The sequence below is a fragment of the Sorex fumeus genome, unplaced genomic scaffold (genome assembly GCF_029834395.1).
Source record: "Sorex fumeus unplaced genomic scaffold, SorFum_2.1 ptg000265l, whole genome shotgun sequence".
In the NCBI taxonomy this organism is placed as follows: Eukaryota; Metazoa; Chordata; class Mammalia; order Eulipotyphla; family Soricidae; genus Sorex; species Sorex fumeus.
Genome location: NW_026606322.1, coordinates 30,878,012 through 30,896,274, shown reverse-complemented (window position 1 = coordinate 30,896,274; position 18,263 = coordinate 30,878,012).

Here is an 18,263-nt window from a genome sequence, read left to right as displayed (position 1 = left end):
AGCCCCAGAGGGAGGGCTGGGGAGGGAAAGGGGAAAAGTCAAATTAGCTAATTAAGCAGCCCTGGCCAAAGTTTTGGTAGGAAGAGGCGGTTGAAACTAATGGCTAAAATGAGTCTGTTAGATTTAATGAAACTCTCGGCTTTTACTTCCCTATGACTATATGAAGAAATGAGAATTTGCTTTAATGTGCTTTTTAATAGTGTCCCATTTGACACAAACTCTTAGATACTTAATTCAACAATTAAAAGTTTGAAGGTATAGATGATGCTAAGGGAAACAGGACCCTTTCAAAGTTTAGGTACTTATTCCCTGAGCAATGCAAAATATGAAAGCAAAAGTTACATGAGGAGGTCTATTTGCTTAACGAGAAAGCATATAGTGCTACAATTATGCAATAGGAAACACTATTTTCTTTTCTATGTAGGTAGTAAGTGACATGTCAAATGTCCCTCATTTTTAGTTTGAGTTAATGAAACAGATAATAGGGAGAACAATATCTTCACTTACTAGATTTATTCCCGCAATCATCCTGTTTGAAGTAGCACCTTCTTGAATGGAGAACATTTTAGAAAACTGATCATGATTCAAGGACCCCAAAATTGTATTGCTTAATTTACGAGCAAATTGCTTGTTAAATAGTTTATTAAAGAATGAAGAGCTTTTGTAAAAATAAAATGTCTCCAGAAGCAGACGTTTGATTAAGGTAGTGGAATTAGTATACAAGTTTGGTTAACTGACTTTTCTTGGGTGTCAATATATTTTAGTCATCATCTAGGTAGGGCCTCTGGTATCTTTGTATCCATACATAAATAGGTTAAACACGGGGGGGAAAAGTTAAACAACAATAATTCAATGAGGCTTGAAAGGAAAAGTATGCACAGTGGAGAAATGACAGAGGAAAGATGAATTTATATCGAACTAAGAGAAAGTAACGACAGAGAAAATTATACAATGAAATAGCAACCACCCATTTCTGAAATGAATATATATATATATATTTAAAAAAACTTGTAGGAAAATTAATATTGTGGTTGACTCATTTACAGAACCAGCACAAAAATAGTAACCATATAGGTTTATGAGGTAGTAAATTGTCAGAGCATAAATAGGATGTTTATGCATGGCTGTCAATACATGGTTGGTTGGTAGCAGATGGTTGCTAGTTTAGGTTGCTGACAACTGTCCTCTAAGGTCAAAAGTTTAGGCAAAATACCAAACTAACTAATAATTTGATCTCTGAACCTAGAGAGTTAGGAGTTTGCAGCAGTTTGGTATCTGATATATCTTGCTACTGTAATATGTTTATAATGCCAGGGTATGGGGTTTTTGATTTATGAGAATGATCATTATAAGTTTTTCACATCAGTTGTGAAAGAAGAACAAAATTGGGAACACACACTATTCACATCTCATCTATAATTATCACACCAGCCCTATGCTTCCAGAATTGCTTTATTATAGAGGTAGATAAGTCAAAATTCTCCAGAAAACAAAGCCAATATGACCAATACGACGTGTGTATGTGTGTGTGTGTGTGTGTGTGTGTGTGTGTGTTTAGTCAGTGGAGGAGAAAGAGTGAGAGAAAATGACAGAGAGAGAGTTTATATTATTATGGAATAGGAATTGACAAAGTCCAGTGTTTGTATAAGCGTCTGTCATGTTAGAGACCTATGAAGAATTGACAGCATAGCTTAAGCTTGAAAACAGTGTGAAGAAAGAATGGATGGTTTCTTTATTGCGGGAATCTCAGTACTTCAGCTGATTGGATAAGGTCCACCCACGTTAGCTGGGGTAATTTGGACAGAGAGATAACTCAGTAGGTGGAGCAAGGGTCTGCAAGCAGGAAAGCCAGATTTACTCCCCAGCACTTCATGGTTTCCCAGAAAAAACAGGCAGAACTCCTTCAGCATCATTCCACTGTGATCCCCCAAATAAAATATGGATGTTGTTCTGCATATTTAATTGATTTCTGTGTTAATCTCACTGAAGACATATCTCAGAAACATTGAGATTGGTATTTTATTGAAATACTGGGTTCAATAACCATCAAATTCACGATCACTATCACAATCATCCTGTTGTTCATCGATTGCCTCGAGCAGGCACCAGTAACGTCTCCTTCGTCCTAGCCCTGGGATTTTAAAGTGCCATATTCAAGGCTCTTTCAGGGTTAGGAGAATGAGACTCATCATTGTTACTGGTATTTGGCATATTGGGTACACCACAGGGGCTTTGCCAGACTCTGCTGTGTGGGCAGGTTACATTTGATAGCCTGCCAGGTTGTCCGAAAGTAAGAATGAGATGATAAGATGTCGCGCGGCTGCAAATGTGGCCGTGCACTTCTGGGAGCTGGGTTTTGTAGTCTCTGGGTCTCGGCCGCTGATGGGATTACATGGTGCCAGGGGGTCAGCTGGGGGGTGTGACCCCTGCCTACTGGAAGATGGAGGATCTGGGTGGAGGATGCTCAACCCCAATCTGAGCAGACTTGGAGATCTCAGCCCCGGGACCCACATGCCTTTGTTCCTCTGCCGGTACCTTCATGCGTGTGGAGAGTAGTCTCAGCATGGTTGTGGCAAATTAATACAAATAATTTCCCAATATACTTACATTCATACTTCCCAGTATAAAGCATTTGATTTGATCAGCTTGAAACTTTCTAATCCAGAACACTGGCCTGGAGACAGTTTATCACCCTGAAGTTCAAGATCTGTGGGCTTCTTTATCATCCACTATGTATTCTGTATGTTTGAGTCTTGCATTGATAGCTGATGCCTTTGTAGTGAAATAACTAGATGCATTTCTAATAGATGTTCATGAATCATAACGGAGAATGCAGACCTGGGCACTGCTGATTTTAGAAATACTCTAAGGCAGGCACTCAGAATTTCAGCAATCCCTCTCCCTGATACAGTTAATGTGTCCATCTATGTGCTACACTCTCAAACACTGCATTGTCTCTCAACAGGAAATGAGAATGCTATAATTCACTTTTCCATGTTCTTATTTGTCTTTCAGGTATGCAACAAAATTCCAAATTGTTTCATTTGTTTAAATACAAGCTCAAGAAAATTTCCTTAAGTATTTCTTTATTCTTTGAATGAAATATTTGGTTTTATTACTTATTCATTTACTCATTCATTCATCTGTTGAAAATCTTCAAGTTTTCTTTTATATTTGAGTCTCTTTTAAAATACTGAAACTAGTTGTTTTTCTATAGCTTTATCATATTGAACATAAAAATTTCACATTTGGAATTTTTATTTATTTTTGTTGGGAAGTGGAGACAGGCCCACCTAATAGTATCCAGGGCTTGCTCTGGCTCTGTGCTCAGGGATTACTCCTGACTGTTCTGTTGGGCAATCTTCAGTATATGGGTTGAAATAAAGGTCAACTGCATGCAAGGCAAGATCTTTAACTCCTGTACTATATAACACCCAATATTTTCCTTTTAGTTTTAATTTTAATCACATAGAAAAATAAAATTACATATCTTAGAATATCAAGCAAATTAGTAATTTATTATGCTGTCTTAAAATTTAAAATTACAAATTGAATAAATATTTTCTTTTTGTCTAGCTTAAGAAGACTGGAAATAACCAAGCCTCAGATCCATCTGTAATTTATTTTAAAGTATGGAATCTAATATTTTTTCTAACAATTTTCTTCATTTATCTCAAAGAAATTTATAAAATACTTCCTTATGTATTCCTATATTCTTGTAAGATTAATTTAATTAAGTGTAAATATTTATATATGATGTAATTTGATAATTAGAATATCTTAAACACTCTTCCAGACACTATAAACAATAAATTTTTACAGTAATGTGGTAGGCTACAAAATCAACATGCAGAAATCCATTGCATTTTTATATGCAAGCAATGAAGAGAATAGGAATTTTTTTTAAATGTCTTATTTACGACTGCAGCTCAAAGTCAAACTGACCTGGGAATCAGCTTACCAAAAGACATGAAAGAATTATAGAAAGAAAATTATAAATCACTATTAAAATCAAGACATAAAGCATGATACCACTTCAAAGTAGTCCCTATAAAATTGCCCATGACATCTTTAAGTATGTATAAAATTCTGTTGATATTTATATGGAATAAAATAAACATGCACTGAATAATCAAAAAATCCTAATAAATAAAGAATATTCGGGACTTCTCTTTCCCCATATTTATATTATACTACTGAGTGATAGCGATTAAAACAGTGTGGTACTGAAATACTGAAACACAAATAAATTTAAAATACAAACCAATTAAAAATTAAAATAAAATGACCTACTAATAAAATTATACTAATAGCTTAGAGACAGATTCTCAAATTTATGAACAGCTAGTTTCTGAAAAAGGAGCATGCATTTGGAACAGAGTAAGAAAAGCCTCTCCAACAAATCTCTTGGGAATACTGGTCAATCATATGTGAAAATAAATTAACTCAAATCCCTGTCTCTCACAGTATGCTCAAAAGTCAAAACAAATGGATTATAGTTCTTGTTATCAGACCAGAATCCATAGGTTATATTAAGGAAAACATAGGTAAGGCACTTCATGACATTGAATCTAAAGGTTTCTTCAATAATTCAATGATACTGGCCAAAGACATGGAAGCAAAACTAAACAAATGGGAGTACATCAAACTAAGAAGCATCTTCACTGCAAAGTAAATAATAATCAGAAAAAAAAAGATATCCCACAAACTGGGATAGAATATTTGCCTATCACTGAACTGATAAAGAATTAATGTTCAAGATACAAAAAGCACTGGCAGAAATTTACAAGGGAAAAACAACCAACCTCTTCAAAAAATGGGGGAAAAGAGATGAACAGAAACTTCCTCAAAGAAAACATACAGATGTATCTGAAACAGTGTCTGCATTATTCATCATCAGAGAAATGCAAATCAAAAGAGCAGTGAGATACCATCGCACACCACTGAGACTGACACACATCACAAAGTACCCAAATGACAAGAGTTGGTGGGAACATGGAGCAAAAGGAGTCCCCATCCACTGCTAGTGAGAACACTGACTGGTTCAAACCTCTTGAAAAACATTTATGAACACATCTCAAAAAACTAAGAATTGAGCTTCCAAATGATACAGCAATTTCACTTGTTGACATCTACACCAAGTACTAAAAGACTCTATTTAGAAAAAATTATTGTACTCCTCTGTTCATTACAACGCTACACCAAATATCCCAGATTTTATATATGTGTGTGTGTGTGTGTGTGTGTGCTATGTAATGGAATATTAGCTGGCTATAAGAAAGGAAAAAATAATAAAATTTGCTGCTATGTGGGTGAATATAGAGATTATCCTGCTGACTGAATTAAATCAGAAGATTTAATTTAATTTAATCAGAAGATCTAGCATATGAAAGATATAAAAAACATTATAAGGGAATAGCAAATGACAAAAGGCAGGAGAGCCTGAACACAGATCCTGAGTTATGGTCTATAGAACTAATAAAAATAAACATTTATTTGACTAAAATTACACATATGTATATGCAAATACAAATATGTATTTGTTTAACTATGTATCTATTAACATATGTATATAGAGATATTTATCATTAGCCACATCTATCTCTATGTCCATATCTATTTATGTCCATATCTATTTATTTATTTATCTATATATCAATAGTTAACCTTTCAAAGAAAATGCAGAAGAGATTTCTACTTATCTATTCAAAAACAATTTTTTGAGATGATTATCAAGGTTGGAAACATGGAAATTTCAAAAGTCAACACAATGCCTGTTTTGTTCTAGAAAACAATATTCTTGATCAAAAATAGTAATCCGTTTCCTACACCCCTGCACTGAGAATATGTGAAGAAATTCTTGTTAATGAATAAAAATAGATGTCAGTGGAAGGGATCCTAGAAAATCATTTTTAACAACGTGACAATGAGCTGGTATTTCTCTTAAGCTGCTTATCCTTCTCCTTTTCATCTTAGAAAAAGATAAACAGCCTAGGTAGGTATGATGCCTGCAAAAGTAGGTCTAAATAGATCTAGTAGATTTGGTGCTGAAGCCAAAATAAATATCCATAAGACAGGAGCAGAAGGCCACAGGATGGAGTTTGATCAGAGGCTGGAAGATCCTAAGTTTCAGTGACTTCATTGGCAGTTCCATCAGCTCTGGCTTCCCACTTCTCCCTCAACCTTGTAAGAAAATGACTGTCTAGTTAAACCTGTGTCAGGTTCCTGATTCTGCGGCTGAATGCAATTCTAAGGAATGAATCTAGTTCTATTCAGGATATGACAGTTTTCCTCTCACTGAGAATGACAAATTAGTCATACAAATCAGGTTTTGTCTTAAAAAACTTCCATAAGATAACCTACTGCTTTACAGAGATACTCTAATTTCAAAGATAAAGGGAATTTAAATAAAACCATGCAGGATTTAATTTCTGCCATGAAACAACATGGGTCTAACCTATGGGCCTATGGGTTATGATTGAGTACTGGCCTTTGTTCTAGGATTTTAAAAATCTAGTTATTTTTTTTCTTTTTGTAAAAAAAAACAGGGTAGGAATAATTATGATACACTTTGATAAGTACAGTGAATATAATTTTCCCAATGTTTAACCCAAGTTCTTAAACCAGTTTTTTTTTATCTCCTATTTTTTTTTAAGGAAACCTCATTAACCTACCCAAAACTTGAATTTGTCTTTCATTTTCTCTCCCCTCATAAAAAATCCAAATTAAAGACTTCTTATGTGGACAATGCATCTATGTCCATTTATAACACTACTATTTGTATTTGGTGACCCTTTAATATTTACAGCACTGTTCTATTAAGGGTACTTTCATTAGTCTTTTTTCTCCTTTCTACTTTCGTACTTGCTGCTGAAGTCATCTTTATAAAAGTTTTTAAAAATAAAATCACAACTTTTTTCTTCTCAATGTTTTTAGCTCCCCATCATCTACCAAATAAATCCTAACTCTTGCACATCACTCAAAAGACCCTTCACCCTCCCAAGGAGCCTACAGAATAGGTACCAACCTCAAAGTTAAACTGCTGCATCCTAAACATGTCATGTTCCTTTAGATCTCATGTCATGTCACAGAAACTCTTCTTTCCCTTTTCCATGAGTTGTGTTTTCCAACTGTTGCCAATGAACATTCCTTGTAGTTTTTGTTTTGTTTTGTTTTGGGGACATTTCCTGCTACCTTCTTCTAGCTCCAATTTTTCTTCATTTTACCCTGTGGTTTTCTAGCAAATATTCTTTCCTTCCAGATTTTCTTTCTTCCTACACCTATCCACTCATCCCTACCTTCCTTTCTTCCTATATATTTAGTTATTACATGGTTACTATGGGCTGGAGTGATAGCACAGTGGGTAGGGCATTTGCCTTGCAAGCGGCCAACATGGCCGACCTGAGTTCAATTCCTCCGCCCCTCTCAGAGAGCCTGGCAAGCTACCGAGAGTATCTCGCCCCCATGGCAAAGCCTGGCATGCTACCTGTGATGTATTCAATATGCCAAACACAGTAACAGTTGTCACAATGGAGACGGTACTGGGCCCACTTGAGCAAATCGATGAACAATGGTAGGATAGTGACAGTGATGGTTACTATATCTACTCTTACAAAATCTGTGTTCTCCTGTAGCTGCCAGTTTTGATGACAGGGAGTTTTATTAACACACAATATTGGATATAACATAAAAACACAAAGCATTAATATTGAAATCAATTAAGTCCTCTTAAGTATTATTATAAAGAATAGCAATAACTAACTCTTACAATATCAGTATCACATGACAAGGTTTATGTGTGAATAGTCATTCAATATGCAGTGGTTTGTATGTGTATAATTTGGACATATACATATATATATATATGGGGCCAGAGCGATAGCACAGCAGTAGGGCATTTGCCTTGTGCGCAGCCGGCCTGGCCGAGCCTGGTTTGATTCCTCCGCCCCTCTCAGAGAGCCCAGCAAGTTACTGAGAGAAACTTGCCCGCAAGGCAAAGCCTGGCAGGCTCCCTGTGACATATTCAATATACCAAACACAGTTACAAGGAGTCTCACGATGGAGACATTACTGGACCCGCTCGAGCAAATTGATGAATCTGAGAGGCAGTGGATGAATCAAACCTGGGTTGGTCGCATGCAAGGCAAATGCCCTACTGCTGTGATATATATATAAAGGCCCTCCCGTTGATCGTCGATTTGCTCGAGCAGGCCCAGTAACGTCTCCATTGGAGACTTTGTTGTTACTGTGTCTGGCATATAGAATACTCTCAGTAGCTTGCCGGGCTCTCCGAGAGGGGCGGAGGAATCGAACTCGGGTCGGCCATGTTGGCCGCTTGTAAGGCGAACGCCCTACCGCTGTGCTATTGCTCCAGCCATGCATATATCTATCATATATATTAATATACGTATATATATTTGTAAGTTGGAAACCATTACTATAATTCTAGAGTAAAAGTAGAAAAGACATCATTTATTCCTTCAATTTCATAAAATTCTTGAAAAAATCTGAGTGCAGACTTTATATAATCTAAATACATCTATGTGATAACTCAATTGATTTAATTCTACATATTGTACAAAATTAGAATAAGTTTTTCATCTTTCTGTATCAAGTTGAGGATAATTTCAATAAAAATGTTAGGTATCCTTCATGTCCCCTTCCTAATTTTTTCCCTCTAAAGTTTCTGCATCAGGCCTACATCTCTGCATTTTCTAAGTCTGAAAATGTTTCCCCTTTTGATCTCCAGGTAACCACAAGGGGCAGAAACCATTCTCTTTTTCAGCTCCACCACCCCCATCGCAATGCTTCATTCTAACTTGAGTTAACAATACATTTTCTTTGTCCATAACATCCTAATCTTTAAAACAAAACCACTTAAGCTATTGTTTGGACTGTCCATCTCAGACTCTGAAAGATAATAACTGCCCCCTGGTGGTAAAATCTGTATGTCTTTAGAAAAGCGAAGACTTGGGTTCCTTTCTAAAGGAAGGGGAAAAGTACCATTTTAATTTGCTTCATATTTCAGTTAGAACTTCTGAATCAGTTGATGTAATTATCAAATTAGATCTTGATAGAGCGATCCAGTTGGTCCAGGTCTGGTAATAGAGAAGTATAAGCCTACAAGCATGTTGGAAAAATCAGAAACAAAACTTTCATATCAGATCATATTTGTGTCATTCTCAAACTGCCAAATAAGGTGAAATAAAGAAGCAGGGACAATAGTTGAAATGTGCATTGCCATCAAATTCTACAGCTCTGACATTCAAAACTGTAAGGGTCACCTAAAATATCTATTCACTATCTTTGATATTTCTTACCTGGAGAAAATAAATTAAAAGTATAGAGTCCCAGTCTAGTTCTCAGTCATGATGATTTTGTACTGCAGGGGACTTTTGTAAATGCTGTGAGATACTTTTTATTTCATGTTTTGTGGTGAGGCGGTGGTGTTAGAATTTCTGGTCTTCAGTTTCTGGATATAAATAAGGAATGCTATAAAGAATTTTATTAATAACAAATAATTAATTCCAAAAAGGAATTATTCTGATACAAAGGTTGGTAGACCTGGAGGCAGTCAACCAGTTTTACATCCTAATTAATCACATGGGGATATAAAATCACATATTTTCAAACATCAATATTATTGGGAAGTGGATACTCTGGTGGAGGGTATGCGATTGGATCATTATATACATAAAACCCCATCAGCAGTATTGCTATCTCAAGGAATAATACTAAATATTTTTTTAAAAAGAGGCAAGGAAATACAAAATAAGTATAAAATAATCAATCTTTTTAGGGAAAAAAGGTGCTTTCCATTGTCACTAGGCATGTTGCTTTTGAACTATCTTATGCTGTGACAAACTTTTAATTTTTTGGTGGTCATTTTGCCATCAACAGCAAAGGATACAAAACATGAATGGGTCCCTTCCCTGCTACTGTAACCCCTTTCGTCATGGGTACACAGGTATCCCACAAAGTCTAGCGTGAATGCAAGACCTTTAGTGTCTTCTTGTCCTTGTTTCATGCAAGCAATGCATTTTAATTTCAAGAAAAGTTCCTTTTCATAATAAGAAGGCATAATTCAGACATAACTCTAGTGTTTATGCCCCTTTAAATAACCTCTCTCATTCTCAACTTCATCCTAATATAAACACAAATAAAGCAGTCACTCTTGAGATATCCTTTGATTAATCCCCAAATTTATAGTCTCAAAAGTAAAGAATTTTATACTTTCCCTGTGAACTGCTAATAATGTAACAGAAATTTGTTTCATATTTGTGTATCTATAAAACTTTTCCAGTGATTTATGTAATGCAAAGAGATTCAGACAGTGTTGAAGCATATTAAAATTTCTTGTGTCTGAGGATAGAAAATTGATTACAATTTCTCTTCTCATCCCAACCCTTCCCCAATGGCACCCCCTCCCCACAATGACAGAGTTTGATTAGCTAAGACATCTTGTTGAGTACATCATTCATTTCTAACAAACTCATGGACTGTGCACAAAATGTGTTGTCTTCATTTTTATAAGCATAGAAATAACATCACATCTCATATCAGTTTATAATCATGCTGGTGAAAGGCACAGAATTAAAACATTCTTCCTTAGAGCAAGTCTTACAGGTCAAAGAACACTTAATTGGAGCGTTTTTTCTTCTACTGAATCCCAAACTTAGACATATGGAAAGTGAAATAAGAGGAATTTAGTGACAATAACAGTCCCCAGAGTAAAGTAGTTGTAAATCAGTAACTCTGTCTCAAGTCTTCAGTTTTCTGTGCTTTAAAGAAAGAGGAGAGCCAGAACAATAGTACAGTGGGTAGGGTGTTTACCTTGCTTGCGGCTGATGCTGGTTCCATTCCCTACCACCCCATATGGGCCCAGAGCCCGCCAGGAGTCATTCCTGAGGGCAGAGTCAGGAATAAGCCCTGAGCATCGCCAGGTGTGGCCTCAAAACAAAAATAAAGAGAGTAGAGAGTTGTGAGATCCCAAGTTAAACAAACCACAATAAAACGACCTGATATAAACTGGCTTACTTATAAAAGAGGTCCAAGACAAGGACCTTGAGTCATAGAATTATAGAAATAATATTGTAAATGCATACAATATGCATGACTGTTCAGTAAATCATAAAACTGAAATTTGATAAGGTCTTAAAAAATTCACCATCTATTCTCTGACATTCAATGTTTGGATGCCCTTTGTAAAATAAAGAGGGAATGGACACTTGCTCTTTTTGTAACTCTGGGGAAGATTTGGTCGAACATAGTGATGTTACTATAGCTTACTTTCTGTTTCTTTTTTTGTTTGTTTGTTTTGGACCATACCTGGCATTTCTCAGTGGTAACCCCAGGCTCTGAGCTCAGGAATCACGCTTGGCAGTGCTCAGGGGACCTGAGAATTCACACATGTCTGGCTTGTGCAAGGAAAGCACCCTCCCTGCTGTACTATCTTCCCGAATTCACTTTGTGTAGGGTGGTGGAGTTCTGATTTTCAAATGATCCCTTCCCCGAGAGACTTGGTGGCTTATACATATCTCATTTCTTGTGACAGTGATGGAGTTAGAAGTGGACAAGCTATGCAGTTACAGAGAATGTTCTAGAAGCACAGAGCTTTTGTGAGATTAGTTTTCCTGTTCTCTTTCATCAGCAGTTTTGTTAGTATATGGAAGCCAAATGACTTTAAGAAGGGAAAAGGAAAGAGAAAGCCTATCCTATAGATGGTGCAGATGAATAAAAGCAAACATATTTGTGCTTAACAAAACCATAGTGCTGTCAAATTAGTCCTTGAGGATTCTTATTATAATTCCAATCCTAGTGAAATAGCAAACTGATGGTTAAAAGGGTCATGGTTTCAGTAATTATCTTCCCTTCTTCCTTAAATGTCTTTAACAAAATGCCTTCTTATTTTAAACATCTTAATCTCCTCTAAGATAGCACATTGAGTGCAGTTTTGCTGGTAGAGAGTGTTTTTTATTCCACTACATATTAAGAAGAAATCTTTCTCCTTGCAGCCTGCATTCATTGGAAGTTTACTAGTTCACACAGTACAATTACAACAGAACAGACAAAAGGGCAATTTTCTTACAGCAGGATAAAAACATGTGTGAGACACGGTGTTCCATTTTCAACGAGAGACATGCATCTAAGATAACAATATCATCTGTAGTAAGCAATTAAAAGAAAGTGCATTGAGCATTTATAGCAGTGTAAATTTATTCTTTGGCAATGAGAAGAAACTATATGGGAAAGATAACATCTGAACTAGATCCTATAAGTGAAGCATTTGGGGGTGTGGAGTGGGAAATAGAATATAGGGCTTTCAGCAGCCAAGGTAAAAAGATGATAAAACAACAGAAAAATAACAAACAACATCCATCTGTTAATAGGAGCAAACTGATGAAAAATTTTAGTAAAATGAGAGAGAGAGGGAGAGAGAGAGAGAGAGGCAGAGAGAGAGGAAGAGAGATTTCATTTCTGATATTTCTACATCCATTGGCTTCTATAATGCTCATGTTTGCTTCCTAAATATTTACAATTCTTTCTATTTCTCTGTTTTAATCTTTTCCAAGTGTCTTCAGGAATTCTGTTCCTCATAGCAAAGGAAAAATTATAACAGACATGTATCAAGTGTATAACTGGTTGTTCAGAGAATGTATAGCATTGTAGGACTGTCCTCCAGTTGTTCATCGATTTTGCTCAAGTGGGCACCAGTAACGTCTCCATTGTGAGACTTGTTGTTACTATTTTTGGCATATCAAATACACCACCAGGATCCTGCCAGGCTCTGCTGTGTGGGCGGGATACTCTCGGTAGCTTTCCTGGCTCTCTGAGAAGGATAGAAGAATCGAACCCGGGTCATCCACATGCAAGGCAAATGCCCTACCCGCTGTACTATAACTCCAGCCCCTATTATTTACATATTAATTTGAGGGGCCACACCTGGCAGTGCTCAGAACTTACTCCTGACTCTGCACTCAGGGATCAATCCTGGAGATCTCAGGGAACCATTTAGTGTTCTGGGAATTGGACCCAGGTTGATCTGATGGAAGGCAAATGCACTATTCGCTGTATTATACCTTTTGCACCCAGATTGGTATATTTTTAAACTGTTGAATTTGTAGCCCTGTGATGGGCCCTTGAATAAATACGGATTGCCTCACTTAGTCCTTTTAACTATTTGTTGGAGTAGATGTTATTGCAATTCTTGTTTTATAGATGAAAAACCAGAACACAGAAAGACTAACATACATCATCCAATACCATGTCACAGAAGGAGTGATCGAAGCCCAAGTACTCCAAAAACTATACTTTGACTATGAATCTAAACATCACCTTCATGTAAGGTTGCACCCCACATAGAATTGAATAACCTTAAAACTTGTTTTAAAATAAATGTAAGTATATGCATGTTGTATTCTTTTAAAAAGTGTTTGATTTGTACAGAGTTGAAGAGATACCAAAGGGGTTAAAGTGTTTGTGCGTTGCTTGTAGTTGACCCAGTTTTGGTCCCAGAACTCCATACAGTTGCCTAAGCACTGCTAGGGATCTCTCCTGAGCACAGAGCTAGGAATAACCTCTGAACATTAACAATGTGGCACTCGAACAAAAAAAGCAACAAAAAGTAAAGAATTTATAGACCTATTATATATATATATATTATATACACCCATATAAGTACATGTATATATGTGTGTATATATAAGTATATAAAATATATTTCTATGTGTATACATACACAAACACTCAGGTTTGGGTAAAAATATAGTGGATTAAAAGGAGTCATGAGTGAAAATTACTTTAGGAGCACTGCTCAGGTGTCGAGCCATTGTACAGAGAAGAGGGCAATCACCGTGCACGAGGCCAACCATGGTTGGATCCCTGGCATTCCATATGGTCCCCCAGGCATCACCATGAGGAATTCCTGAGTGCAGACCCAGGAATAAGCCCTGAGCATCTCCAAGTGTGCACCCAAAAAGCAAAAAGCAAAATAAAGAAAAACGAATCACTGCTTTGTACTACTTACTCCTAGTATGGAAGTACGAATTCAAAGGGAGACGATAACCTAAATTTTAACTGCTAATAATGAATTGCCCTTAATATGACTATATTAATTTAATTTCCATAAAACCTAACTAAAGTCTTATTTTCCCTCTGATGGGAGAAAAAAATACCTTAAGATGAAAATTCTTATTTCTGCAGGCAGCTTTTGACCCTACCTGAGCACTGGCCTGCACTTCTGAGGGCTGGATTTGAACTAGACTGGAGAGAAGTGTGCTAGTCTTTTATTTTATGAACAAGAAATATTAGCACCTGTATTGTGTGTTGGATTATGATTTCTGTAAATTCCCACAGAGATTTGATCATAAGGTTTAAGGGGAATTCAGATGTTCTGTCTCTCTCTCTCTGTGCTGCTAATCTGTCCTGCCTCCTTTAACAACCTCCTATGATAATCACATGCTTGCAGAATACCAGGTGGGCTACCATAGAGCTACGCCAAATGCTAGGGAAGGCGATCAAGAGAACATGACTGCTTATTGACCTAGCAGCTGGATGAAACACTTGAAGACTTTTTACCCTCCCCCTCCGCCCCCCCAGAATCTGTGTACCCAAAGCTGCTTCAAGGATATAGCCTTAAGAAAATGTATTGCAATGCACAATGCATTGTTGAGAGTATCTGGGCTGTATATATGACTGATCTACTTAAGGCTTCTATAAAGCGTCTGAGACTTGGCAGCAGCAAAAGAGCTATTGTCTTAAAGCAGCTGAAGATAAACCTTATAAATAGGTCCCCACTCTCATTAAAAGCTGTACTATCTCCCCTGGAGAGACACTCCAGCAGGAATCGGTCACCTTGCCTGCGAAAAACAGACAAGGGATTGATCTCCAGCACCACATATGGTTCCCCAATAGGGATCATTCTTGAGCACAGAACCAGGAGTAAACCCTGAGCACTGCCAGGTGTGGACCCCATACCAAAACCAACAAAATTTTGCTACCTACCAATGTGAAAAGCTTTAATTTTTTTGTCTACTTCGACTTTTCAAATTTATATCTATATATATCTGTTGATAAAAATATAGATAGATAAATAAATCCAAGGCTATTATATATACTTCATGTATATATTATATTATACATGCATGCAGCCAGCCTGCCGAGCCAGGTTCGATTCCTCCGCCCGTCTCTACTGAGAGTATCTTGCTCGCACGGCAAAGTGAGCCTGGCAAGGTACCCATGACATATTCGATATGCCAAACACAGTAATAAGAAGTCTCAAAATGGAGATGTTACTGGACCTGCTTGAGCAAAATCGATGAACAATGGGAGGACAGTGACAGTGAGATAGATAGATAGATAGATAGATAGATAGATAGATAGATAGATAGATAGATGATCAATAGGTAGATATACATACACCAAGGTTATGACTTAACAAAATTAACTACATAGGAGTTTGGATGCTTTGCTGATACAAAAGGGATTTGGAAGATAGGATTTAAAATAATAGCAGGATTTTTAAGTCTTTTATACTATTTTGCATCTCTCCCCAGAAGCCTGGGTTATTCTTTAAAATTTTACACACTGTGATTTACAATATTAATAATGGCACTGTTTCATGCAAAAAAAATATTCTAGTACCACACCCTCCACCAGAGTGTTAGCGTCCCTCCACTATGTGCCAGTAAATTTACTGTCTCCCAACTGAGATATGTTTTACAGAACCATGGTTTGGCATATTGAATCCAGGCTTTTCCGTGGGGGCGATGCTCTCGGTAGCTTGACGGGCTCTCCAAGAGGGGCAGAGGAATCGAACCTGGCTCGGCCGGGCTGGCTGCATGCAAGGCAAACGCCCTACTGCTGCACAGCGGTAGGGCGTTTGCCTTGCACGCAGCCAACATGGCCGACTCGAGTTCGATTCCTCTGCCCCTCTTGGAGAGCTCAGCAAGCTACCGAGAGTATATCGCCCGCACGGCAGAGCCTGGCAAGCTACCCATGACATATTCGATATGCCAAACACAGTAACAACAAAGTCTCACAATGGAGACGTTACTGGGCCCACACGAGAAAATCGATAAACCACGGAAGGACAACTGAGATATGTTTCCTAGTTTTATCAAGTAGTATTGCCTCTGAGTATTTGTTGTTTCTTTACTATGTTACTGTATATCCAACACATGAGGGGTGTCATTCTGTACCTGCCTCTCTCCTGAATAACGTCACTCAGCACAATGCTCTCTGGATCCTTCCATGTAGCCACAAATTGCATGATTTCATCTTTCCTTATAGCTGAATTGCATATTTGTACTATAGTTTCTTTATTCAGTTATCTGTTCTTGGATGTGAACTTTTTCTAGATTTTGGTTATTGTGATTAGTGTTACGAATGGATATAGGAGTGCCAATGTCTTTTATAAATAGATATTTGGGTTCTTGGGGAATAAATAAGAAGTAGAATTGCTGGATGATAAGAGAGATAAATTCCTAGTTTTTTGAGAAGTATCCATATCTTATTCAAAAAGATTGGGCCAGTCGACATTTCTACCAGCAGTGAAAGAAGGTTTCTTTTCGTCTCACTTTCCCACCAATATTATTTTTTATATCTTTGTGATATGTGTCACTGGTGTGAGGTGATAGGTTATTGTTTTGTTTTTCATTTCCTTGTAGACTATTTTTATTAGGACTAGAATACCAAGAGAGTGGAATAATTAAATAATAATACACAAATAAGCAGAGTCACCTGACCCCACGCCTGACTGTCCTCACTGGGGCCCCTTGGAGGGAGGCGGGTTGAGTTTCCTTCCCCCCACTCACCGAGCAGAGCCCCAGCAGCCGAATATCTCCAGAACCAGACACAGCCATGCTGAGAACACTGTCCACACGTCCGGACAAGTCTTATGCATGAAGGAAGGCAGAGGAACCCAGGCATGCGGGTCCCAGGTCTCCAAGCCTGCTTGGATTGGGACTGGGCCTTCTCCACCCAGATCCCCCATCTTCCAGTAGGTAGACATCACAACCACCAGCTGCCACCAGTGCCAGGTTGGTCCCATCAACAGCCCGGATGCAGAGACTATAAAATTCCTTTGGAGAACCTGGCAGGCTACGGAAAGTATCCTGCCCACACGGCAGAGTTGGGCAAACTTCCCGTGTTGTACTCAATATGCCAAATACCAGTAACAATAATGGGTCTCATTTTCCTAACCCTGAAAGATCATTGAATACAGCTATTTTAAAATCTCAGGGCTAAGAAGAAGGAGACATACTGGTGCCACACCCTACCATTAACAATTTTGTAAACCATGGCACCTAAAATAAGATAAAAGTAATAGTTAATGAAGCTTTTTGCTGATGTAGGAATGGAGTAGCAGCACTCTGGGCAGAGTGTATGTAGCCAAGAATGAAAGCAATTTTTTATTTAAGAAAAAAATAATAAAATATCTTCCACAAATACATTCTGTGCACTTTGTAATGGCATCTAAAGTAGAAATACGGGCAAAATTCTATACACTCAAGAAAATTACGGATCAGTCGTTGGTAGTTATTAAATTATCATCTCTGTATTTAAAATCATCCTGTCCACGTTCTGGCTCTGGGTTGAGGTCAAGAACTCCTCCGTCAGGGAGTTCCTAGTGGGTTCTGTCAATAGGGGGCAGTAGAGGGCAACTGAGGAAGACAGAATCTGCTCCTTCCTGCTTTACATTTATAAACGTTTACATCCTGTAAACATTCTGTTGGAAAAGGCAGGACTTCAAGTCTCATCCCTCCACCTTCTCATTAGAATAATTACCTCAACTGCATTCCTCCAGCACTGCCTCCTTCTCAAAAACATGGTTCCCAGCTCCAAAGCCTCTCCAAGTCCTACAAGTTCACCAAAAATGGAGAGCTCTGGATCATACCTCAGAAAAGTTACAGGGATTTTCATTTTAAGCCTTTAAATTCTTTCCTTTGTTCCCTGGCTATAAGCCTGAGGCTGCTTCCTGCAGTTACTAACCTGCAGTGAATAATGTCACATTTCTCTTTGCCGTTCAACCTACTACTCTTTCTTGACCCATTTCCCTTAATTTCCCATGGTTTTATCTAAGGACCATCATGATATATACATATATATATATATATATATATATATATATATTCAGAAAACAAGCTGGTCAAAATTCTCAAGTAATTTTTTTCATTGTTATAGTTGACAGATGACAAAGGATTTCACATATAAGGAGCTTGATCATGCATCAGTTTTGTCCTTTTGTTAAAACAGGGAATCAT